Source organism: Heteronotia binoei, chromosome 3 (genome assembly GCF_032191835.1).
Source record: "Heteronotia binoei isolate CCM8104 ecotype False Entrance Well chromosome 3, APGP_CSIRO_Hbin_v1, whole genome shotgun sequence".
NCBI lineage: Eukaryota > Metazoa > Chordata > Lepidosauria > Squamata > Gekkonidae > Heteronotia > Heteronotia binoei.
The window spans coordinates 37885416-37912983 of NC_083225.1; the positions used below are offsets into that span (position 1 = coordinate 37885416).

The 27568-nt window shown below is 44.5% G+C and overlaps 1 protein-coding gene across 1 annotated transcript in view; it reads left to right on the top strand.

Moving 5' to 3' along the window:
• The first annotated feature begins 3655 nt into the window (after positions 1-3655).
• Positions 3656-27568, top strand: part of SPRY2 (sprouty RTK signaling antagonist 2) — a 98489-nt gene continuing 74576 nt past the window's right edge. The window contains exon 1 of the mRNA XM_060233628.1: positions 3656-3669. The gene's annotated coding sequence lies outside the window, so the exon portion shown is untranslated. The remainder of the gene's footprint in view (positions 3670-27568) is intronic.

Sequence of the window (27568 nt, forward strand, 5' to 3'; positions counted from 1 at the left end):
CAGGGGGCTGTTTTTTGAGGTAGAGGCACCAAATCTTCAGCATAGCAACTGGTGCCTCTCCTTTAAAAAAATCCCTACGTTTCAAAAAGATTGGACCGAGGAGTCTAATTCTATGAGCCCCAAAAGAAAGTGCCCCATCCTCCATTATTTCCAATGGAAGGAAGTCATTTAAAAGGAATGTGGTCCCTTTAAATGTGATGGCCAGAACCCCCCTCAGAGTTCAATTGTGCTTGTCACAACCTTGATCCTGGCTTCAAACCCAAGGTCTCCTGGCTCCACCCCCAAATTCCCTAGCTATTTCCTGAGTTGGACCTGGCAACCCTAACATTCCCCTATGCAAACAGGTCATCTCCTTCCATGTTGGAAAGCAACAGGGTGCCATTTTGGATTCTGAAAGCTCTGTGCATATCACAGTCCCCGAACAAAAGCAGGACAAAACTGGGGAGCACTCCAAACACTATTTTTTTTTAATACACAAACATTTAGAATCATATTAAATTATCATATAAATATTTGGATTCTGGCTTTGACTGTTTGTTCCTTTTACAGAAAAGATGGAACTTTCATTTTTGGATCACAGTATTTTCGACTCCATGGTGGGGAACAGCCAAACACACGCTAATGATTTATTGTTGTCTTTGTGGTTCTTTTGAGAAGCGGATGGGGAAAACAGACACAAATGACTCGCTGTGAGTGGCCTTGTATACTCAATGGCTTGGCACTTCAGCGCAAAGTCGTTAGTGTGGAATGTTAAAGAATCTGTAGAAACGTCTCTCTTTGACCAAATATGGGCAATGGAGAATGCCTATCAGAACAAACTAGCAATCTGTAGGCGTGCGGATTTTTGCTTTTTTATGACATGAATCAAGATCTTTACAGAAGAGACATTCATAGCATATCCTGTTGTGCATCAATTTGCCCCAGCCCTATTTAAAGATGGCACAGGATGCAATTGACTCAAGGAGACTCTCATCAGGAGAGGGCAGCAGGCTGGTTTTATTCTGCTCTCCCCTCTTACCTACAGCATTTTACTGCTGCTAACTCACCTACCCTTTCTTTGTATATCACGGGAATAGCAGCTCGCTATTGGAGGACTGAGCAGAAAATGATTGGGGGATGGTTTTTTGCCGGACTGGCCAAATGCAAAGCCTTTTTTTCACTTGTTCCATGCTGTCTCCATGGACGGGGTGTTCTTCATTAAATAGTCCTCATTATAGGCCACAAATAGTTGGCAGAAATAAGAGAGGTACACCCTGAGACATCTGGCATGATGAGTGGTGGTGTCCGGAACAGATTATCAGATGAAAGGTGTCTAGGACAGACCATCACATGGGTGTGCTGTAGAGCTCTCCTCGTGCTGAGTGGCATCTTTTGAATCTGGTGGGAGCCAGACTACCTTATTTGTAATTTTTGACTGCAAAGCCAGAGAAAAGGGTATGATTTTGCTCCCCCCACCCCCACCATAAGTCCTAACAGACCACCGACTTAACCTCTATACACCTGTCTTTTCAGTGAGGTGGGGCACCATCCACCCAGCCAAGTAGTATCTGGATAACAAGTGCAACTCCCATCTAATTGAAAAGTGTTTCTTCTTTACCTCACTGTCAGACCCTGTGGCTGCTCTCCTTTCTCTTGTTTTGGGCTTGTACAGCAGTGTTGAAGACACAATTCCAACTACATGTCTCCTCTAGAAAGCTATGCTCTACTCCAGGGGTCCTCAAACTTTTTAAATAGGGGGCCAGTTCACTGTCCCTCAGACTGTTGGAGGGCCGGACTGCCATTACTGTACAAGGCCGCGGGCCATCAGTTCTCTGTCTTCTGCATCTCTCTCCCTTCCCCACAGCACACACCCCGGCCTGGGAACTCACCTCACCTCGGTATCACCTCACACTCTGTCTCCGCTGCCTCAGCCCAGTGCCGGAAGTGTGCGTTGCTAACGCGAGTTTAGGTCGAAAGTCACTTCCGGTCTGATTTTGCCATAACCTGGCGGGCCGCATAAACATCCTCAGTGGGCCGCATCTGGCCCGCGGGCCGTAGTTTGAGGACCCCTGCTCTACTCCCTTGTCCTTCCCTCTGTGGCCTTAGTACATGCCTCAGTGTCCGTTGCTGGCAGTTTCAAATATTCCTCTTAACAGAGAGCAGTGACAGGTTGCTGAACTAGATGGACCACTGGTCTGATCCAGCAGGATTCTTATGTTCTTATAAGGGAATTAGACAGATTCACATCATATCAGTGGCTACTAGCCACAGAGACTGAGGGGAACCTCCACATTTAGAGAGATTAATTCTCTGAACCCCAGCCAAGAGACAACAACAGAGGGAGGTCTTGACCTCTATGTCCTGTTGCTGGACTACCAGAAGAACTGCTTGGGCACTCTGTGAGACAGGATGCTGAACTAGATGGACCATTGATCTGATTCAGCGGGACTCTTCTCATATTCTACAACCAAGAGGGGGTAGGTGTCTTAGAAGTTGCTACCAATGTTCCCTCTAAGCTGGGTTAGTGAGAGCTAGCTCTCAGTTTTTTAGTCTCCAGCTCACACATTTTTTGTCTTAGCTCAGGAAAAATGGCCCCAGAGCAACCTAATTCATGCAGCAGCTTCCAACTTTAATACCAGTAGCTCACAAAGAAGAATTTTTGCTCACAAGACTCCACGGCTTAGAGGGTGTATTGGTTGCCAAACACAGTGTTTATCTTTACATGGCTTTAGAGCAACCACTGCTGCTTTTTGTTGCAACAGCAGGTAGGATGGTAATACTTTTTGCAGACCAAATCTTTCCCATAGGTAAATGAACACACAAGACTGCCTTACAATTATACTGACCACACATACAATCCATACGGCACACTTGGTTTTTCTTTGTGTATGGGCTGAATAATCATCATGATACATTCAGCATATATACAGTTGAATGTGCAATAAAAAACTAGTACCGATTTTGCACACAGCTTACCCCGCGGTCACTTTCCTGTTCTCTGTGCAGCGTCCGTCGAATTTCCCACAATCTGCGCTGGAGTTACAGGAAGTGTCATGGCTTTCACGTAGCAAACGTAAACCGCTAAAACCCAGTTTATGTTTGCTACGCAAAAGTCGCAGCACTTCCTGTAACTCCGGCACAGATAGTGGGAAATCCGACGGGCACTGCGCAGAGAACAGGAACATGACCGCGGGGTAAGCTGTGTGCAAAATTGGTCTAGGTTTTTTTTCAGGTTCTGAACCCCAGATTCAGTGGTAAAGTCTTCCTAAGGGAGACAGCAGCTTAGCTGCAGCATAGGGGGAATGGCAAGGTGGATCTAAAGGGGAAACTAAGGCACAGGCAGAAGGAATGATAACCAGCACCAGACAATACTGACTTTGATGGACCAAGGGTCTGATTCAGTATAAGGCAGCTTCATATGTTCATATGTTCCCCATGGAGTAGAGGTCTACTGGGGACAAAAGCAGGAGCAAGCTCAGTGAAATACCAAATGGAGTGGCAGGGAGGAGTATGAAAACGGCACCAGCTGAGAGAAGCAGCCTTGATCTGGATGAGAGTTAAAAGATAAAACCAAGGCTGATGGTGCAAAATAAAGTGAAAAAAATATTATTAAGTTAAAACTCCCCATATTCCCTATGTATTTTTCCAAGAGGCTTCTTCAGGGGAATCTGTTAGTCTTCCAATGATTCTTCAGAAAGAGTATAAGTTTCTCTCCCTGATCTGGGCGGCCCAAGCTGGCCCAGTCTCATCAGATCTTGGTCAACCCTGGTTAATACTTGAATGAATGAGAGACCACCAAGGAAGTTCAGGGTCCTTATGCAGAGGGAGGCAATGGCAAACCACCTTTGAACATCTCTTGCCTTGAAAACACGATGTGGTTGCCATGAGTCAGCTGTGACTTGACCCTCCCCCCCCCAAAAAAAAAGAAATTGTTGGAGAAAGGGAGCTGGTTGGCTCATGCAGGCAGCTGGAAGGAGAGTAGCCCTCAAGGTCTAGTGTTGTCACAGCTGCGAGCACCCATAGCCTCCATAGGACAAGGGTGGTGGTCTTCTGGACTAGTATTACAGAAACTTGCAGCTCCTCAAACATTTGCAGTCTAACTATCTAATGGCCTAATCCTGCAGCAAAGGTGCAGTGGCCAAAGTCAGCAGATAACAGACATGAGAAAGGACCTATGCTAGAAAAAAAAGCGGAACTGGAGCCTCGATTGAGGAGAAGGTGGAGGTGAGGACTCTTAAACGCACGAAGTCACCTGAGCAATTAAAGTGAAAACTCTGCAATTCCCAGGTGTTGGCTTGTCCTTGGCAATGCTGGTAGTGGATGAATGTTCCAGGAGGAATGGCCTAAGGTTCAGAGGGCTTGGACACGAAGACATGTTGGCTCTTACAAATTAATGAACATGCAGGATCTTGTGTGTTCACTGTGCCATGTGAACAAGGGTTGAGTCAGACCATTGTTCTACTATGAAGATCAGTATTGTCTACTTTGACCAACATAGCTCTCCAGGGTCTTTCACATCACCTGATCTATTGAACTGGAGATGCTGGGGACTGAACCCAGGACCTTCTGCATAATACTCTGTGTCACTGATCCATGGCCCTTTCTCATCAGATAGCTAGGCTGTAGAAATCTGCTAGAGTCCTTGAAACTGAAGACTTGGCACACATCCTCCGAAGAAAGTTCATCTGCATATAAGACCTGTTTTCTGTTATCCTCCAGAACCAACTCAGAACAAATACGGTGATGGATTTGTGGAGCTGATCAGCTGAGCAGACCAAGGTTTATAGATTGCTGGCACCCCTTCCTCTTTTGCTGGTTTGATACCCAAGTGGTAGGCATTAAACAATTGCCCTGGGAAAAGGGGAGTTTGAAAGAGAGGCCATTTCATTTGCAAAAGAGCACAGACCTGGTGCCCTAAATGGATACAGAAGAGGGTGGGGGGGAGGGAAGAGATCGCTTCAGGCTGAATAAAGCCGTTTGTTTCAGTGGCCCTTGCAACTCCGATACCGTGATCTGTTTTCTGCAATTTCACTCTGAGGACTTTGTGTCTAGAGACAGCAGCCACTTTGTTCTCGAGGCGTTTGCATCCGGTTACAGAGGAGACACACAGTCTGTACGGCCTCGTGGAAATTTGTTTTATTCTTTGCTGTTGGATTTAATGAAAAGCATACTGCAGATATTGTTGCCATTTCCGTAAAGGAGAAAATGCTACACTTAGCAGCCTGAAAAAAAAGTTCTTCAAGGTGTCCTAATATTAGACCTTCTCAAACATACAAAAATTTGATTATATCAAACATACCTATGGTTATGTGGAAGTTCTCTTTTTAAAAGAGCTCTTAGTTCAGTTCCCTGTCCAGAGACAGAATAAATCCATCCTCACATTCCTTATCAGAAATGTATGAGTTCTAATTGAACATTCTGAACATAAGTTTTTCAAGAAAGTTTCAGATTATCTCTGACCTCATAGACATGGAACCATGGAATTCATGAACAAGGCCACTGACTACATTCTCCATCTTTGATATTTGCAAGACTGGAAACATCCGTGGTTAGCTATCGCCATGGACCAGTTCAGGAATCATACTTCAGAAGTATGCATATCCTCAGATGTTGCCATGGAATCATGCTGGGCTGAAGGAAGGAAGGACCAGGATGGAAAGAGAGAATAAACAGCTTTACAGAGTTTTACTTGTGGGAGAGAAGACAGAGGACCCTAACTTAGCACCTTTCAGGTATTACTGGACTTCTACAAATACACTATGTACTGAAGAGCCCTCAAGCCACAAGTAAATTATGATGGCCTCAGTAAGGGGCATTCAGGGAAGCAAGAAGCAGAAGTGGTTTGCCGTGGCCTTCCTCTGCGGAGTCTTCCTTTGTGATCTCTTGAAGCATAGCCAGTTTCAAGAGGGGATTGGATAAGCGTATGGAGCAGAGGTCCATCAGTGGCTATTAGCCACAGCGTATTGTTGGAACTCTCTGTCTGGGGCAGTGATGCTCTGTATTCTTGGTGCTTGGGGGGCACAATGGGTGGGCTTCTAGCCCCACTGGTGGACCTCCTGATGGCACTTGGTTTTTTTGGCCACTGTGTGACACAGAGTGTTGAACTAGATGGGCCAGTGGCCTGATCCAACATGGCTTCTCTAATGTTCTCCCATCTAAGTACCAACCCTCCTTAGCTTCCAGGATCTGATGAGACTGGAATATATCATGTCACCCTGATAAATACATTATCCAAGAGTAAATCCTAACAGATTATTCTGTGACTCTGAACATAAGCTCTGAAAAAGTATTCTACATCCCCTGTGATCAGTGGTCAAGTTTCAATCAGCAAAAAATGCAACTCTACTCGCACGGGAATAACTATCAATTTGAAGAACGCTAGAGATGGGAAAGGCTGTTAGTTCTCTTTGTCATTAGTCTGTGTCATTTAGTGAAATAATTAGGATACAATTTGACATTAACTCAAGCACCAACTTGAAGTCCAAGTTAATTATGAATCAGCCTTGACATTGTCATTACCAATGCCCCAGGGCAGGGAAGCCTCAAGGCATGGTGGTTCTCTTGAGCACAGACCACAGTCAGAATTATTTATTTGTTTGGAAAGATGTATAACCTGATTTATTACTATGTCATTACCTTTGGGGGAATAATGCTGATTTAAAGGTGAGCACTGTCTTGTAGGCACTTGTAATTCTCCACCATCCTCCACCAGCATTCTGTTGAACAAAAGGTAGTACAAGAACTCTGTCTCTAGTACACTCTACCAGAAAGTTGAGTCTTCTGAAAACTGGTTCCAGAACTTCCTATTTCTCAAGGAAGCGAAGGTGTGAAAAGAATGCTATTTCTGCAGGGTGTTTTGGGTTAGCATAAAAGCAGTAGCTGGCTGCCAGTAAGAGACTCAGCAGAAGGTGGGTCCTTTGGGCCTTGAGAAATCATGATGGTTCCCAGCACAAGTAGCAGGAGACAGTGTGGAACCATTTGTTCTTCTTTCCTTTTTTTTGTTCGCTGATGAGATGCACGAATATTGCACAATCTTGGGAAGCCACACAGCGATCTCAATGACTGTGGCGTAGCTGCCGAACCAGCATGTTCTTGATATGAAACCAAACCCTATGGTACCTAAATCTTATTACATATTACTTTTTCTCAACACTGTTTTGCAATGTAGGATGCACAAGTACACAGATGCCATAATTTAAAACTGATGACTAGCTGTTTAGGTAATGAGTACCATGGGCCAAATTCAGAAGAGAGGTGTAAACAAGGGAGCAGCTTGCCTGAAAAAAGAAAAGAATCTGCTCAGATTATATGTTTATTAGTTTGGTGAAAGCTGCTCTCAGAATACTGTATAATGATCAACATGTCATAAATCACTCTCGCTTACTGTTTCGATATTGTATTTGGCACTTAACAGTGCAATCCCAAACAGAGTTACACCCTCTTGCATCCATTGAAGGCTGCGGGGTTAGAAGGGTACGACTCTACCTAGGACTGTACTGTTAGTCATAGAAAATCCTACTGAAACCAGTAAACCTGACCACAGGAACTATGTTATGGATCTCTAACCAGGGTGTGTAGCAGCCAGTGTGCTATTTTCAGGGCCATAGAGATAGCTGACATCAAATGGTCATGTCACCTACAGTTCTTGGAGATCCCAGACAGATACAATATACCATAGTTTGCCATAATCGATGGGGTCTCTTGAGTGTTACAGGTGATCCTGGGCACCAGTGATGGTTCACCTGAACCTACAAATGCTGGGTAGGATCCAACCAGCTTTTCCTCTAATGAAAAAGGATTGATGGGTCCTCTTTGACAACCTCAAATGGCTATGCCGGGAATTATGGGGCATGCATGGACAAACACCATAAGAGATGGTGATTGAGGTAAGGAGGATAGAGAATAGGAAATTCTCATTTTATTTTCTGACCCTCCAGTGAAGACCATGCTATGGCTTACTAACTCCCCTCATGCCCCATCTTTACTTAGCTTGCCCTTAAGCTATTTTTTTCTATATATATAATTTTCTTATCCTTCTTTGGCTATTCCTTTGGGCTTCCTTTCCCACTTGTCCTTTACTTCATACTTCTCCATTGCTGCAGTAACTTAGAATCTGACCACTACGCATGCTGACATGGTAATTTTAGTGGAGTTGTCTATGCAATCTTCAGTAGAAGAAAATTTTAGATTTGCCTGCTTAGGTACAGCTACAGTAAGTAATCACAGACACGTCTTTAATTCTGGAACTGGGTGTTGAGCTCTTCACTCATCTTTGGTTCACTTTAGGGGCTCATTGTGAAAAGCCAACAATTAGTTGCATTCAGCAATGAGTTCTTAAAAGCCTATCCTTCTAGAAAAACATCCTTTTAAATAGACAGACCACTGAATGAAATATTTTGAACTCTAAAAATCAGCAATCTCAACCAATTCTCCATTGGAGCACCACAACTCAAATATACACAGAAGCAAGAGGGGGATGGAAGGAACTAATACAATGGTTATCTTAAAGCTTGACTACTGTCATGCAATCTACATCAGTCCTGGGCTTTTTTTGTAGCAGGAATAGAACGATTCTCTTTGTGCACTACAAATGGAGAAAGGAGTGATGGGGTTTCAAAAAAGGGGAGATAGCCCTGTGCCTTTTCTTCACTCTTTCCCCTCTTCTCCATCTTTTTAAGAACTTTTGTTTGAATATTCTACCATTGCATGAAGCATTCTTCTCTGTAGATTCTAACAAGAAGCCTTACACTTATATCCTAGCTAGGATATCCGATCTACTCACAAAACTTGACTTACAAGAAAAAATTTCTCTAGCTATCACAAGTACTCAGATTTTCACTTGATGCACAACAACAAATAAGGACTGAAAACAGCAGAGGGGGATGAAATGAGTGGAATAGGAGCTAAGCTAGAATCTCCTGTGGCTATAACAAATGCAATTCAGAGGCTGATCTGGCCACTTGGATCCATACAATGGTTACCTTAAAGCTTGACTACTGTAATGCAATCTACATCGGTCCTGGGCTTTTTTTTGTAGCAGGAATTCCTTTGTATATTAAGTTACACCCCTCTGATGTAGACAATCCTCCAAGAGCTTACAGGAGACCCTGTAAGAAGAGCCCTGTAAGCTCTTGGAGGATTGGCTACATCAGGGGGGATGTAGCCTAATATGCAAAAGAGTTCCTGCTACAAAAAAGCCCTGCATGGGTCTATCCATAAAATCTACTTGAGAACTCTGATTAGTACAGAATGTCACAGGCTGTCAACTGCCAGTGGCTTGGCTGAACATGCACGTCACACCGATTGTGCAGTCACTCCACTGGCTATATCCGTTATGAGATCAGTTCATGGTTTTGGTTGTCACCTACAAAGCCCTTCGGGGTCTTGGTTGAGTGCAACAGCTTCACACAGGTAAGCAAAGCCTTCCAAAGATGCCACTCTGCAAATGAGTAAGGTTGGCAGCTGCCTATTCACATGCAATCTCTGTGATGGCTACCATCTTGTAGAACAGTCTGCCTGAGGAGCTCAGGAAGGTCAGGGGCAGATTGGCTATTAATAATAATAATAATAATAATAATAATAATAAAGACCACCAGGAAACATTCCAGTGGGCTGATGACCTGAGGAAGTGCCCTTTACTGGGGCCACACTGGCCCCAAGTCAGGGATGGCCCTCGCCCCATGTAGGGCAGCCACAGTGACCAAGTTGGCAATCCTCGCTACACATATGAGGCACAGCAGTAGACACTGACATCATGAGCAGGCGAGGGAGCCAGTGGCCCTCACCTGATATCTTATGCTGTTTGATTGAATCATTTTTTTTTTCCAATATTGTACTCTGCCTTGAGTCTCAGTGAGAATGGCAGGCTATAAATGAAGAAAACAGAATAAAATAAATGGTATAAAGTAGCACTGGAATATCATGGAAATGCATGCTACCTGCACAGTTAACAATGATAGGCTCTAAGGAGGAAGTCAAGACCCATGGCAAGCCATCTCCGTAGACTCTGTGTCTCTTTCCTCTGCACACACAGCAGGCGGAGATGCGCTGGCCCATGTCAGGCTTAAATTCTGTTCCCTTTGGTTCTTCAAGTTGCTTCACGTCTGGGAAAGCTGCCACTGTCATGAGGAGAAAGACCGGCCGAGTTCCGAATTGTGAGGAAGGAATCAAGATAAGCACTGACAGCACTCTAGAGAGTGTCCTGATAATTTCGTCATGACGGAGGACAGGTTGGCTAGCTGCAGTTAGCCTGATCGTTAATCCAGCCTTGAAAGGGCAAGAAAAAGTGAGATGTGGGGAGAAAAACCATCTAATGCCTTTGGGAGGGATGGAGTTAGAATGATGGCTGTGCCGCACAGAAGGAGGGCCCCTGAGACTCACTCAATCACATTTAGGAGCCGACACATGGAATAATCCAAGGCTGGCCTGGAGACCCAATTGCAGCTGTTCAGACCCCCTTGCCCAGGAGACTAGTTTGCTGCAATATTCAATCAGCCCAAATCAGTCCAAAATTCCTAATCCAGGAGCCTGAAAGTTTCATTCCACAGACAAGAGGTAGAAGTCCAAACAGACAGCCGTGTTTGGTCTGAAGTAGTAGAACAAAATAGGAGTCGATTGCACCTTTAAGACCAGCTTAGTTTTAGAAATATTGTTTTCTAAACTGTAAAAAAAATTAGTTGTAGAAATATTACAGTGCACTTGAGAAATCCAGGTTGGCTGCGTGAGCCAGGAATACATAACTTCCACGTTAAGCAAAAAAAAAAAACCCAAAAAAATTTCCTGACATCCAGTGCACTGCTACCGAGTTTGGTGGAGATAATAAGGGAGGGCTGTAAATTTTAATTGGCCCTGTAAAGCCAGCTCTTATTAAAGTAAATGAATGGGAAACGGTAGATCAAAGGCAGCCTGTGCAACCAGCCTGTCGGCAGAGTCATTGAAACAGAATTAGCAGGCTTGCTGCACGGCAGTTCATGCTGCAAGAGAGCTCTGTAGTGATGGGAGCAACCCTCAGAACTTTGTCCCCCCCAAAAAAATCTTTATCTAGTATGATGCTTCCACCATTGCACAAGCTGTGTAATAGTTCTGTGTTCAGGAGGGTAGTTTTATAAAGTTAATAGGGCTATATAACTGTGGAATATGGTTCAGGAATGTGCTTTTTTATAAAAAGGAACAGGGCTGTGAGCTATGCCATTGTGTACACTATGTATTATCTGCTTGCTGTGTGAGTTATCCTGGTTTCACCACTTTGTTTGGGAAGGGGCCATGGCTCAGTGGTAGAGCATTTGCTTGGCATGCAGAAGGTCGCAGGTTCAATTCCAGGTCTCTCCAGTAAAAAAAAAAAAGAGAGAGAGAGCAGGCAGTTAGGTGATGTGATAGACTTCTGCCTGACACCCTGGACAGTCGGTTACCAGTCTGAGCAGACACTACTGAGGCTGATTCTGCACTCACCTTGGTCCAGGGCAGGCTTCCGTTTCCACACAGAGCAAGCTGGTGATTTCGCATCAGTTGTTCTGTGCCGCCATTTTGCGTGAGGCAAACCCACGATTTGCCCCGCCGCAATGTAAACCTGGGTTGGTTTTTTTTTCAGATTTACACTGCAGCACGGCAAGTCATGGATTTGCCTCGCGAAAAATGGCAGCATGGAGCAACTGGTGCGAATAGGGTTGCCAATCCCCAGGTGGGGGCAGGGGATCCCCTGGTTTGGAGGCCCTCCCCCCACTTCAGGGTCATCAGAAAGCGGGAGGAGGGGAGGGAAATGTCTGCTGGGAACTCTTATTATTCCCTATGGAGATTTATTCCCATAGAAAATCATGGAGAATTGATCTGTGGGTATCTGGGGCTGGGGGGGCTGTTTTGGGGGGTAGAGGCACCACATTTTCAGTATATCATCTAGTGCCTCTCCCCCAAAATACCCCCCAAGTTTCAAAAAGATTGGACCAGGGGGTCCAATTCTATGAGCCCCAAAAGAAGGTGCCCCTATCCTTCATGATTTCCTATGGAAGGAAGGAATTGAAAAGGTGTGCCATCCCTTTAAATGTGATGGCCAGAACTCCCTTGGAGTTCAATTATGCTTGTCACAGTCTTGATCTTGGCTCCACCCCAATGTCTCCTGGCTCCACCCCCAAAATCCCCAGATATTTCTTGAATTGGACTTGGCAACCCTAGGTGCGAAATCGCCAATTTACTCCGTGCGGAAACGGAAGCCTGCCCTGGACCAAGGTGAGTGCAGAATCAGTCTGATTTTGATAGAATGGTCTGATTCAGTATAAGGCTGCCTCATGTGGGTTTTCACACTTCTTCTGCTTTCTTTAACATGTCACGTTGAAAGTGAACAATACAAGCTTCCCCAGGGATGTCTGCCATTTTGAAGCATGGAGTTCCCAGCTGAGAAAACCTCTCAACTGTGCCGTGTGGTCCTGATTCTGGTCAGAACCATTGTGGCTCAAGTGGAGGAGGGGCTCCTGTCTCCCCCCCACACACACTGCTTTTCCAACCTGAAACGTTTTGTCTGGTTCAGTCACAATACTTCATGCTTTATTTCAGATTTCTCTAATCTTCATCCTATTACACTGCTTATTAGATGTGTCATCCTATGCATTGCATTGATTTTCACTATATCTTTTGCCTTGCATCCCCATGAGAAAGGTGGATCATAAATACAGGATTTTTTTTAAAGAACTTCCAAGGCAAAGGTCTGTTGAGATGTAATGCTGCTTGTCGGAAGAGGAAACTGGGAAGGGAAAAGGGAAAGGTTGGGTGATCCAAACACACATGAAAATGCCCCCCCCCACCCCAGCAGTCACCTTTCATCCAACTAAATACCACTGGACAGCTTTTCTGAGTGTAATCAGTAATTGAAAAGTTGATGTAATGTTATATTGGTATATCCAAAATCTATTTGGAAAAGCCTTCCCAATCGCATGTGTGGGGGGTGGGGGGAGATGTATATCCTCCAGAACCAGAAACCTCTGATTATAACCTATCGTATATCACCTGTGGTAATCTTACTCCTGAGTATTGAAGTGGGTATGCTTCAGCAAGTTTGCTCTTCTCTAGAGGAATATCCTCAAACAGTAAGGGGGGGGGGGGGGTAGTGATATTTCTTTTTCCTGTGATATCTGTTTTTATAGAAGGGTTCCATGTCAGTGAGTACAATGAAAAGTAAAGGTAAAGGTAGTCCCCTATGCAAGCACCAAGGCATTACTGGCCCATGCGGTGATGTCACATCATGACATTTTATGGGCAGACTTTTTGTTGTTGTTGTTAGGGGGTGATTTGTCATTGCGTTCCCCAGTCATCTACACTTTACCCCCAGCAAGCTGGGTACTCTTTTTACCAACTTCGGAAGGATGGAAGGCTGAGAGTCAAACTTGACCAGCTATCTGAACCCGGCTTCCACTGGGATCAAACTCAGGTCAGGAGCAGAGCTTGGACTGAAGTACAGCAGCTTACCCCTTTGCGCCACAGGGCTTCCACAATGAAAGACCGTGAGGTAATTAGTACTAAGTGGAGAATATCTATTCAGGGTTCACCACCCCTATCTTGGTTGCCCATATAGGTGGTGTATATGATCGTACAAAGAGGGAAGCTGACATTTGCCACACTTCTGATTAAAAATAATCAGGAGAGCGGCCATATTGGTTTGCAGTAGAAAAACAAGATTCGAACCCAGCAGCACCATAAAGACCAACAAGATCTCTTGGACAGAAGCATTTGAAAGTCAACGCTCCCTTCAACAGAAGGGGAATGGTAAACTTCTCTTCATCATAGCAGGAGGGTGTGAATCAGGGCTTTTTTTTGTAGAAAAAGCCCAGCCGGAACTCAGTTGCATATTAGGCCATCACCCTAATACCAAACCAGCTGGAACTACGTTCCTGTGTGTTCCTGCTCAAAAACAAAAAAAAAGTCTTGGTGCAAATGATTGCAGGAACATTTGGAAAAGTTATTAGCTGCGGAAACGCTGAGTTGGCCTCACCCTTGGTTTAATGTAATGGCTCTTAATACTTCTCCTTAAATAAGACCACAGAGGGAAATACAAACCCCAAGACTCCAGCCAAAAGCCTTCTCACCATGCTTGTAGCCCGCTTGGTTTAGCATAACACCCAACTGTGCACGTCTCTTGCAAAAGAAGATTCCTGACACACCCATGAAAACGGAGCGCAATAAAAGGTCTCGCAGAATTATCATGTGAAAGAATAACTGTTATCAGATTGAGAAATAAACCTCAGAAACCTCTAATAACAACAATCTGCTTGGCAGGGTGTGGTGAAACTTGACATGTTAATATTTGTCAAAGGGATTAGGATCAAGAAACTGAAGACAGCTCGGGTAATATGGGTTTCTTTTTATGGTTAAATTATGGATTGGCAGCTGACCACTATGAGAAGGACATGTAAGCCTCAAGAGCAAGGCTTTGATTTTCCACAAATGTGTCAGTTCAGCAGCTCTGATCTACTAAGCAGAATAGCAGAAGAAGCCATGTGAGTACAAAGCTGATGTGTGGATGCAGCACTCTAAAGAAAGAAATGGACCATGTGCTTTCATCCTGTAGATGGCCAAACTTGCTTAACATTAAGAGTCACATAGAATAAATGCCTGATGTTTGAGAGCTGCAAGACATGCACGTTAGATGTTTGAGAGCCACAAGAGGAAGGAAGGAAGGAAGGAAGGAAGGAAGGAAGGAAGGAAGGAAGGAAGGAAGGAAGGAAGGAAGGAAGGAAGGAAGGAAGGAAGGAAGGAAGGAAGGAAGGAAGGCAAATAGATGGGGTAGGGAGGGAGAGGTGGAAAGCAACTTTAACTTTAAATGCCTCCTGCAAGCCAGCCAACGAGGCAGTGGGGGCTTCGAGAGCCACACAATATGTGTGAAAGAGCCACGTGGCCCCCGAGCCGCATTTTGGTCACCCCTGCTGTAGATTCTACTGTGATTTACATGCATCTTATCTGGCTCCTATATTGCAATCCCTGGAGGGCAAATCTGATGCAAGCAAGATAGTGCGTTTACTAGCCTCAAATAAGGCTGAAACCATTGAAGTGGTGACAATCTTCCTTTACAGTGCTTACAGGAGGAGAAGTCTGTTTAGAATTTTTAATTAACTACCTTTTCCCCCTGCTTTCTTGGTTGGATACTGATGTTATTCCAGTAAAGGTTCCCTGACTGTGAAAGAAATGCACACACACATAAAAATGTAACAATTAAATCTAACCGATAAGATCGTAGCTGACTGCTGAGGAAGCTCCATCTTCTTTGGGCCCCATAAATGTCAGCCATGAATAAGATGATTTCCTTCGGTTCCCAAAAGATAGTTCAGGGATGTTTGCAAAGCTTCACTCCATCAGTTTAGGAGTCATCACTGAGGATTAATTTGTGCAAAAACATATACTTCTGTTCAGCGGTTTGGAGAGAATGAATCCCCTAAGAAAGCAGTTAGTCATTCTTTGGGGAAATCCCACAGAAATAAACCCATGGCTAAACTCAACCTACTCTTTGCAAATGAGAATCTGATGCTACTCAACAGTAAACTGATAAAGGAACCTGACGCGAGGCTAAGCACGTTAGTTCTTTTGAGGACTAGTACATATCTTTGCTCCTCAAGGAGCACATTATGCCTGTACACCTGGCAGCACATTGACTCAGTGAACCTCTTCATTGTGTGGTCAGTCTGGGAGTGCATTTGACTGCATTTGACATGACCTGTCTGTCTGGGAGTGCATTTGACATGACCTGTCCTCCTGAGACAGCTACCTACATGCTGAGAGTCCCATTTTTTTTTCTTTTCTGCCATCCTCCTGAGACAGACAGAGAGAGACAGAATGGTGTAGTGTTTAAGAGAGATGAATTCTAATCCGGAGAACTGGATATGACAACTCTCCCCCCCCCCCCCCGCAGCCCTCTGCATGAAGCCTGCTAGTTGGCCTTGGGCAGTCACAACACTCTCAGAACTCTCCTAACCCCACCTATGTCAAAAGCAGTGTTCCCTCTAAGCCGGAGGAGACCAAACCTGCTTAACATAACAGCCACATAGGAAAAAAAAGTCAGATATTTGAGAGCTACAAAATATGAACATCAGAGAAAAGGAAGGAAGGAAGGAAGGAAGGAAGGAAGGAAGGAAGGAAGGAAGGAAGGAAGGAAGGAAGGAAGGAAGGAAGGAAGGAAGGAAGGAAGGAAGGAAGGAAGGAAGGAAGGAAGGAAGGAAGGAAGGAAGGAAGGAAGGAAGGAAGGAAGGAAGGAAGGAAACTTTAACTTTAAATGCATTCTCTGAGTCACTGGCTGACTTGGCTTAGAGAAGTGATTTAAAGAGAGCAGTGCCTTCTCCAAGCCAGCCAATGGGGCAGTGGAGGCGTCAAGAGCCACATAATATGTGTGAAAGAGCCACATATGGCTCCTGAGTCACAGTTTGGCCACCCCAGCTCTAAGCTGAGTTAGTGCGGGTAGCTCACAGTTTTTTAACCTCTGGCTTACATACTTTTGTCTTAGCTCAGGAAGGATGGCCCCAGATGCAGGAGCCAAATCGCTCGCTCGCAACTTTAATGTCAGTAGCTCATGAAGTAGAATGTTTGCTCACAAGACTCCACAGCATTGGTCACAAGGTGCCTGTTGGGGGGAGAGGAGGGGAAGGCAATTGTAAGCCACTTTGAGAATTCTTAGGGTAGAGAAAAGTGGGGTATAAAACCAACTCTTCTTCTTCCTTTTCTTCTTCCTAGAAGCACAAGTGCTTGCATTCAGGAAAATTCAGAGTTACAAATGCCTTGTCTTCCTGTTGCCTAACCCCAAATTAAGCAATAGCATAAAGTATAAACTGGATGGTGCATAAGTATGCATTGAATGGGAAAAGTATACATCAGTGACTAAGGAAGCATGTAATTAAATGTGGGTAAATTCATAGAATCTACCTTTTCCTTTCGGAGCATTTTAATTATGCGGGAGCACACCCAACATGATGTCAGATATGGCTTTCCACCAGGTAGTTTAAAGGAGGGGGGGGACATAAATATGGCACGAATGGTGACAGATGTTAATTTCCAGTCTTTGATTTGTAACACAGATAAGGCAGATGTGTACTCTGATTTGTAGCTACAGGCACAGGATGCAAGGAAAGCAAATTAAAGAAAAAGAAAAGAAATTCTGGTCTTAGGATAGAGGACTCACCTGGCAGAATGCAGACTGCTAAGAGGCTGCAAGAGCTCTTGACATGTATTTCTTCTTGCTCACCCCATGCAGAGGAATGGGGCACCAAGTGTGGAAAATAAGGAAGTCAGCATAACAGTCAAACATAGGACAGGCAAGGACAGGGCTCAGAGGTATGGCATAAAGGATCTCAGGGAGTAGGTGCTGGGAAAGATCTTTCTCTGTTTCAGAACCTGCAGAGCCACTGCTAGACAGAGTGGACAATATTTTGACTTGGAATAAGGTCACTCCATATGTCCTACGAGCTCCAGTAAGGGGGGCATATAAAAATGTTAGAAGTGCCAAATAGACCATAGTCCATGTTGGAGCCTATGACTTTGGCCACTCACAAATGACGGTGACAGTGGTGATGGCTTTTTCTCTTAATTTGTCCTCAAGACTATGGCTTGTAGCCTTTGCACATGAAGGGTTTTTTTGTAAGTTTCAGAGCTAACGACCATCAGTAGACTTGCCATCTTCAGCCCTTTTAGAAACCCTTTGCAAAACTGCAATAGAACTGCAGGAACCAACTGTCTACAGCCATGGCAAAATTTCCAACATTTAGCAAAAGCCTTTACTTTAGGAAGTCCAGTCCATGAAGAAGATGATGATGATATTGGATTTATATCCCGCCCTATACTCTGAATCTCAGAGTCTCAGAGCGGTAACAGTCTCCTTTACCTCCCCCCACAACAGACACCCTGTGTGGTAGGTGCAGCTGAAAGAGCTCTTGCAGCAGCTGCCCTTTCAAGGACAGCTCCTACAAGAGCTATGGCTGACCCAAGGCCATTCCAGCAGGTGCAAATGAAGGAGTGGGGAATCAAACCCGGTTCTCCCAGAGAAGAGTCTGCACACTTAACCACTACACCAAACCGGCTCTCATGACTTATTGAGGCATGGTAGGAGTGAATCTTGTGATGGCCTTGGACCCTGGTGGAAGATAGAGAGCCTTTTACTGAGAATTCATTTAACATTCATAGTTGAAGACTTATGCATAGACACACCTAGCCACACAAGGAGTTCCCTACCTACCTCCTAGGTAGGCTTTTAAATATTCATCTTGCATGCCACCTCTATAATTTCCCTACCACTGAACCTACCACCACTGTTTCTGGCAGGTGGTGGATTATGCATGGGAAGCTGGGACCTGGACCTTCAGGAATCTGCAATCGATCCTGGAATATTGGTTCTGTGAACGTTAAGACTGAAAAAATCCAAGTCTCCCAAAGTTTCAGGAAGTAAGCCACTTCAACACAAGAAGAAGAAGAAGAAGACTACAGATTTATACCCCACCCTTCTCTCTGAATCAGAAACTCGGAGCTGATTACAATTTCCTATATCTTCTCCCCCCACAACAGACACCCTGTGAAGTGGGTGGGGCTGAGAGGGCTCTCACAGAAACTGCCCTTTTAAGGACAACTCCTGCGATAGCTATGGCTAACCCAAGGCCATTCCAGCAGCTGCAAGTTGAGGAGTGGGGAATCAAACCTGGTTCTTCCAGAGAAGCGTCCACACACTTAACCACTACACCAAACTGGAGTTCACAAAGACCTGTGTGAACCTGAACTAGCTGAAAATGTAGATGAATACCATGTTTATCTATTCTAGTAATTACTGCTAGCTTCCAACACAGATACATCAACTGTTTGGGGACTACCACAAGACTATTCAGAAGATCTCAAAAGTCACCCTTTTGTCTCACACAAAACTGAACATACATTCCATCAACATTATTGCCTTTTAGGAACCAGGATGGCTTTGTTTTTAGAGGAAGGGACTGTGGTTCAGTGGAAGTACCTTTGCTTTTCATGTAGAATGTCCCAGGTTCAGTTCCCAGCAACTCCAGTAAAAAGAATCAGGTAATGGGTTGCAGGAGATGTGAAAGACCTCAGCCTGAGTCTCAGGTCCTGAGATCCTGGAAAACTATTGCTGGCCTGAGTAGACAATGATGGACTGATTCAATATATGGCAGTTCTTCCATGTGTGTCCATATTGGATCTGGGATACCAAAGAATATCCGTACAGAGCCATAAAGCTGACTGACTAGCCTTGGGTCGGGCAATCCCTGGTCCAGTACAGAAGTGAATAGTTTGATTTAACTATGGTTAGTGGAACTGGCTGACTGAAGGCCACTCCCAAATGATGGTTAGTTAGCAGTCATAAAACTAGAATCTGAAACCAGGATATGAATATGGTTTATTTATTTAATCAGTCTTAGCACCAGTTTTGCAAGAATAAACCCTGATTTGTTCTCTGGTGAACAAGCCACAGAGATAATGCCACGACACCAATATGTGTTAAGGGAAACCAAGGTTTGAATGATTGTCTGAGAACTGAGACTTGGTTTCCTAAACTAACCACTGTTAAAATAAACCATAGTTTTGTGTTATGCCTGATTTACCTTTGCCTCTTAGCTGCATCCCGCAGGGTTCTTAGAAGAACAGGTTGTCCCTATTCATGCCACCTCGGGCAACTTGGATAAGATGAGATGTGGTATATCTTACAAGAGCAGATGAACCCAGTTAAAACACCTTTTTAATATCATTTTTTTTAATATATATATATATATATATATATATATATATATATATCATAGCAATCTAAAGAACTTGATTGGTGCATTTAAGAACAAGCACCAGCAGGGGTTCGGGGGACTACATATTAAGCATGGCCAGAAAGATGAAAGAAAGGAAGAAAGAGAAGAAGGAACATTTGCCATTCAAAGGTTAAATACTTATATTGGGTTCCCTGTACTTTGGAAAAAGATTATAATAGTAGTGAGAGGCCCCCATTTCCCTTCATTCTGAAAAACCATAGCCATGTGGATGTCTTATTCCACTATCCTTAAAATAATATTTTCAGAATGATTCCATATAGAACATATTTGTTTACCTGACTTTCAGCCAGAAAATCTATACTGATTTGCCAAAAAAATGGGGAAATTATCTTCACAGTCCACTTATGATGGAAACCATTTTAGACAGCACATATAAATCCTTAATCCGGACCTCAGGTGATTCCATTTAGGACCAGCTTTCCTGTTTGTTAAATCCATTTAATGCAAGGTTGCAAAATACAAAAAGGCAATTTTCTTGATGCAGGGATCCCCATTTGTTCCAGGTCCCTGAACAACAAAAAAACAAAAACCCTCCCCAATAATTCAATGTTCTTTTCAAAAATGAATCACTTGATTATATTTATGAAAAAACTGCCCAGTGTAGATAACTGATGCTGTTCTAGTATGGGTAGCTCAACTGGCAACCTAGGAATGTCAGTTGATTCACAACTTCCTTCACATGCCAGGAAGAAGTAACAGTCCTATAGGCACTACATACTCAATCAATCATTCTCTCGGGTGCTGCAGGAAGAAGAAGAACAAGAAGAAGAAAATTGCAGATTTATACCCCGCCCTTCTCTCTGAATCAGAGACTCACAGCGGCTTACAATCTCCTATATCTTCTCCGCCCAGAGTGTCAGATCCAAACTAGAACACAGCTGCAGTCCTGAAGATGCATTATTGGGAGTAAGTTCCATTGAATAACATGGGGTCCTAGGAGATAAATATTCAAGGGTTCCCTGTCCACTAGCCTATTGCCTAGGGCACCTGTGCTGGCGGGGGTAAGCCAGTCTGGTGTAGTAGTTAAGTGCACGGACTCTTACCTGGGAGAAGAAGACTTGCAGATTTATACCCTGCCCTTCTCCCTGAATCAGAGACTCAGAGCGGTTTACAATCTCCTATGTCTTCTCCCCCCACAACAGACATCCTGTGAGGTGGGTGGGGCTGAGAGGGCTCTCACAGCAGCTGCCCTTTCAAGGACAACTCCTGCAATAGCTATGGCTAACCCAAGGCCATTCCAACAGCTGCAAGTGGAGGAGTGAGGAATCAAACCCGGTTCTCCCAGATAAGAGTCCGCACACTGAACCTCTACACCAAACTGACTCTCTGAAGTGGAAGCCCTGCGGATCATTCTGGAGTTTCCTGCTCCCTGAACTACTGGAGATGCCAGTTAGAAGAGGGAATACTGGCTACTACGTGCAAGGGAGATCGCCAAGGAAGTCCAGTGTTCCTATGCATAGGTAGGCAATGGCAATCCATCTCTGAAGTCTCTTGCCTTGAAAACCCAGTGGGGTCACCATAAGTCATCTATGACCTGACATTTTTTTAAAAAAAATCACTATAGTGCTAGAATATTGTAGTGTTATAGCAATCACTCATCTTTAAAAATCCATCATAAGCCATCTGGTGGCACAGCTGAAGGAAAATGCAATGGACATGGCTGCTGACAGAGGAAAGTTCGTGCATGCCCCATTGCCAATGCAAATCGCTATGCATTCTTGGAAGTAGTGAATGCAAAATGGAGAATCTTAGCCATATGGATGCAACCTGGATTTCTGTAAGGATAAAATGGAGGAGGAGGAGAGAGCCATATATGCCACCCACAGTTCCTTTCAAGAAGAGTAGGATAAGAATGCATTTCATAAATAAATTGAATCTATAATAAATACATTTTTTTAATATTTACTATAGATGCATATTGCCTTTCATTGTTAGTTCACAAAGCCTGCAGCACTCTCATCAAAGTACTGTGTTTGTCTGCATTTCTCCATTGTTAGTCAAATATTCTGATGTATAATGTGCAACCCAACCTCAATGTTTATGAGAAACTTATAGAGGAAAGGGCATCAGTGCTGTGAAAGATCAAGCTCAGCCTCTTGGCAAGGACTTTGGGTGGGTTTTCATCGGTCTTTTCAATGCCAACTAAAATTGGAGGCTTGCCACTTTGGTCCTTTTCCTCATGGCTGAATGCTCTGAGTCCAGATGTTACTTCTGAGTTTCCAATAGACAAGCCAGGGGGAAGAAGCAGTTTTCCTTCCTAAACGAAGAAGCACAGCAGGGGGATGTTGAACTTGATGGGAGGGGAAAGCCTCGGCCCGTGCTCCTTGTGTGGCCAACCTCATCCACTGTCCTTCCGATGAAAGTGAAATGGTTTGATGAATCCTGGGAATGAGTGAGGAGCAATTCTGTTAATAGAATGGAGTCAGTGTAGAGCTATAAATAGGGTGGGAGATTTGGGCTGAAGAGCAGGGTTCAGATCCCTATTCAGCCATGATGCATAGTGGGTAACTTATGCATAGTGGGTAACGGTCATTGTCTCTTAGCCTAGCATACTTCACAGGTTTGTTTTGAGGATAAAAGAGGGAAATCCCCATGTATAGTACCTTTAACCCCCTTGGGAGCAAAGTAGGATAGAAATGTGATCAACTAAATCTGCTCTTCACCTTCTGGATGCTCCAAGTTATAGTTTTGAACAGGGTTTTTTCCCCTAGAAAATGAGGTGCTAGAACTCTCAAGGAGAAAATGAAGGAGAAACACATGGGTGCCCCCATGACCTTTAAACATTTGTTGAGAATTTTGTTTCCACAAAGAGGTTCCGGAAGTCCATTTTACTGCATTCCCCAGGTGAAAAAAGCCCTAGTTTTGAATCATGAGTTTAATTTCTTACTAGGTCCTTGTTTTACGCATACATCTGAACATGTGATACCAATGACAACCTGCAGTCCATTCCAACTAAAGGGGATTGAAATCTGGAATGAGATTTCACACTCAAGGATATACCCAAGTCAAATGTTGCATCCTGCATATAGTTTGGGTTCTATACACAAGCAACCACGCAATGCAGAGATGATTCCCTTCTTGCTGCATGAGTGAACTGCCTCTCTGGGCTACTCCAAGATGGCCTCCAGTGTTGCTACTTTAGCTATGTTATCTACCACACTACATACAGTGTCGAACATACATCAGCAAACGTACATCAAAATGTGGAATGGTATAATTCCACCATCAACTGTCCTTCATGAGCCCTAATATAATAGGCCCACCAGAAATCCTGTAGCTAAAACAAAAATCCTATTGCAACAAAAAAATGAGCTTGCCATTATGAAAGGTGTTAGGGTTGCCAAGTCCAAATTAAGAAATATCTGGGGACTTTGGGGGTGGAGCCAGGAGTCTTTGGGGTTGGAGCCAGGAGACATTGGGGGCGGAGCTGAGAGCAAGGGTGTGACAAGCATAATTGAACTTCAAGGGAGTTCTGGCCATCACATTTAAAGGGACTGCACAAATTTTTCAATGCCTTCCTTCCATAGGAAATAATGGAGGATAGGGGCACCTTCTTTTGGGGCTCATAGAATTGGACCCCCTGGTCCAATCTTTTTGAAACTTGGGAGGTATTTTGGGGAGAGGCACTAAATGCTATACTGAAAATTTGGTGCCTCTATCTCAAAAAACAGGCCCCCCCAAAGCCCTCGATACCTGCAGATGAATTTCCCATCATTCCCTATGGAAATGGTTCATAGAGGTGCATGATGGCTCTGGGGGTGGGGCTTCCCCCGCCGGCCAGCTGGCTGGGGGAGGGGGGAAGCCTGTAAAACCGGGGGATCCCCCTTTGGGACCTGGGGATTGGGAAGCCTAAAAGGTGTGCAAGTTCAGGTGCCATGCTTTTCCTTCTCTATATCCTAGTTGCACTTGGACCAGGCCGGCTCACCCACTAGGCAAACTAGACAGTTGCCTAGGGTGCTGGGGGGCACCAAATTGGGCTCCCCCCTCCTAGTACCCAAGACAACTGCCTAAATTTGCCTCTCCCCCCCCCCGCTGCTGCAGCTGCTGCCGCTGCTGCCGCTGCCAGCCCCCTCCCTTCCCTTCCTCTGTGCTCCCCCCACCCCCAGAAGCTCACTGCAATGAGGCTAGGCCCTACCAGCTTCGAGGCAGCCAGCATCTGCGCATTTTTTGAAGAGAGCGCTGGAGGAAGCTTTACTCCCCCCTCCCTTCTGGTTCTGGAGAGGGGGAAGAAGCCTCCTCCAGTGGTCTCTTTGAAAACCACGCAGATGCTGGCTGCCTGGAAGCTGATAGGGCCCAGCCTCATCGTGCTTCTCTGAGGGAGGGAGGGAGGGAGGGAGGGAGGGAGGGGGCAGTGGCGGTGGGGCAGCTGGCAGGGAGCCTGCCTGGGGCACCATATGCCTTAACGCCAGCACTGGCTTGGACAGCCATATATGAACAATAGCTCCCCTCTCCATAAGGATCTTCTCACTTTGAAAACTTTGATGAGCATAATGGCCCCAAGAGGTTTCTTTGGTGAGCGCCTAAACTCAGCTACCAAAATTGTAGAAACTTCTTTCTGTGGAGTTTCCTTCAGGCCATATCCTAGGGGAGGGCCTGTGACTCAGTGGTAGAGGACCAGCTTGGCATTCAGAAGGTTCCAGTTTCAATCCCCAGCATGCCTATTTTAAAAAGATCCGGTAGTAAGTGGACCTCCTCCTGAGACCCTGGAGAGCTGCTGTCAGTCTAAACAGACAATAGAGAGTATAAAGCAGCTTCTTGTGTTTATGTGTCTGTCATTGCACAGCTTGATGTAGCCCGCTAAAAGTGGGATTTTTTTGTGGGGGGTGGGGGTGGTAGACTTAGCTCTTCTGTCTAGCTGGTTAGATTTGAGACCAAGAAGATTTTCTGGGTCAGTATTCAGGAGTCAACACTTCCTTCATAAGATATGAGTATTATAATCAGAAGCAGCCCCGTGGCACAGAGTGGTAAAGCTGCAGTACTGCAGTCTGAGCTCTCTGCTCATGACCTGAGATCGATCCCGGCGGAAGCTGGATTCAGGTAGCCGGCTCGAGGTTGACTCAGCCTTCCATCCTTCTGAGGTCAGTGAAATGAGTACCCAGCTTGCTGGGGGGGCAGGGGTGGGAATGTAGATGACTGAGGAAGGCAATGGCAAACCACCCATAAGAAGTCTGCTGTGAAAATGTCATGATGCGACGTCACCCCAGAGTCAGAAACGACTGGTGCTTGCGCAGGGGACTATCTTTACCTTTATTGTAATTAGATGATTAGATCAGAGGGGAAATGCTTAGGTGCAGCAAAATTAGCATCTGTAGTGAGATAAGAATCCTATGTCCCTATTCAGCCCTGGAGGGTCTATTCACAAGTTCAGAACTATGAACCGCACAGAGCTGAATAGGGACACAGGATTCTTATCTCACTACAGATGGTAATGTTTTGTCCCCAAGCATTTCCCCTCAGCTTTAATCAAGCTGATTACGATATGCATGGTACCTTTGCATCAAGAGTTCCTTCTTTACCACATCCCTCCCACCTTCTGACTGGAATACAAATATATATGTGTGTTTGTTTCTGCTTTGGATGTATGAATCAGCCAATCCCTGAATACACAATTTACATCTATAAAATGGGCAATTTACATCTATAAAAATACATAAATACATCAGAATGATTAGTTAAAACACAATAAATACAACATTAAAAGGGTAAAGGTAGTCCATTGTGCAAGCACCGTGCCATTACTGTCCCATGGAGTGACATCACATCATGATATTTTCTTGGCAGACTTTTTGTTACAGACTTTTTGCAATTGCCTTCCCCAGTCATCTACACTTTGCCCCCAGCAAACTGGGTACTCATTTTACTGACCTTGGATGGATGGAAGGCTGAGTCAACCTTGAGCCGGCTACCTGAATCCAGCTTCTGCTGGAATCGAACTCAGGTTGTGAGCAGAGCTCTGCACCATGGGGCTTTACAGACTTCAAAATTAATCCCCAGATGGAGTTACTATTAGCCTTTAACCAGTTCTGGCCCGTGTTGCCACACTGCAAGCAAGATACATAAGAACATAAGAGAAGCCATGTTGGATCAGGCCAATGGCCCATCCAGTCCAACACTCTGTGTCACACAGTGGCCAAAAATATATATATATATATATATATATACACACACATACACACTGGCTAATAGCCACTGATGGGCCTCTGCTCCATATTTTTATTTAACCCCCTCTTGAAGGTGGCTATACTTGTAGCCGCCACCACCTCCTGTGGCAGTGAATTCCACATGTTAATCACCCTTTGGGTGAAGAAGTACTTCCTTTTATCTGTTTTAACCTGACTGCTCAGCAATTTAATTGAATGCCCACGAGTTCTTGTATTGTGAGAAAGGGAGAAAAGGACTTCTACTTTCTCCATCCCATGCATAATCTTGTAAACCTCTATCATGTCACCCCGCAGTCGACGTCTCTCCAAGCTAAGAAGCCCCAAGTGTTTTAGCCTTTTCTGGACTTTTTCCAATGCTATAATATCCTTTTTGAGGTGCCGTGATCAGAATTGTACACAGTATTCCAAATGAGACCGCACCATCGATTTATACAGGGGCATTATGATACTGGCTGATTTGTTTTCAATTCCCTTCCTAATAATTCCCAGCATGGCGTTAGCCTTTTTTATTGCAATCGCACACTGCCTTAACATTTTCAGTGAGTTATTTACCATGACCCCAAGATCACTCTCTTGGTCAGTCTCTGCCATATATATATATATATATATATATATATATATATATATATATATATATATATATATATATATATATATATATATACATACATATATACATCAACTTGTATTTGTAGCTGGGATTCTTGGCCCCAATGTGCATTACTTTGCACTTGGCCACATTGAACCACATCTACCACGTTGACGCCCACTCACCCAGCCTCAACAGATCCCTTTGGAGTTCCTCACAATCCTCTTGGATTGGCAAACTTGGCCACTTCACTGCTCACTCCCAACTCCAAATCATTTATGAACAAGTTAAAGAGCATGGGACCCAGTACCGAGCCCTGCGGCACCCCACTGCTTACCTTCCTCCACTGCGAAGACTGCCCATTTATACTCACTCTCTGCTTCCTATTAATTAGCCAGTTTTTGATCCACAAGAGGACCTGTCCTTTTACTCCATGACTCTCAAGCTTTCTAAGGAGCCTTTGATGAGAAACTTTATCAAAAGCTTTCTGGAAGTCAAGGTAAACAACATCTATTGGGTCTCCTTTGTCCACATGTTTGTTCACCCCCTCAAAGAAATGTAACAGGTTAGTGAGACAAGATCTTCCCTTACAGAACCCATGCTGAGTCTTTCTCAATAACCCGTGTTCATCAATGTGCCTACTCATTCTGTCCTTGATAATGGTTTCTACCAACTTTCCCGGTATTGAAGTCAGACTGACTGGGCTGTAATTTCCCAGATCTCCTCTGGAACCCTTTTTAAAGATGGGGGTGACATTTGCTACCTTCCAGTCCTCCAGGAACGGAGGCAGATTTCAATGAAAGATTACATATTTTTGTCAGGAGATCCACAAGTTCAGCTTTGAGTTCTTTCAGAATTCTTGGATGCCATCCGGACCTGGTGACTTATTAGTTTTTAATTCGTCTATCAGTTGTAGGACCTCCTCTCTTGTCACTTCAATCTGACTCAGGTCTTTCAACACTCCTTCCAAAATTAGTGGTTCTGGAGCAGGCAAACAGTCCTCAGGAAGACGGAGGCAAAAAATGCATTCAGCTTCTCAGCCATTTCCCTATCGTCCT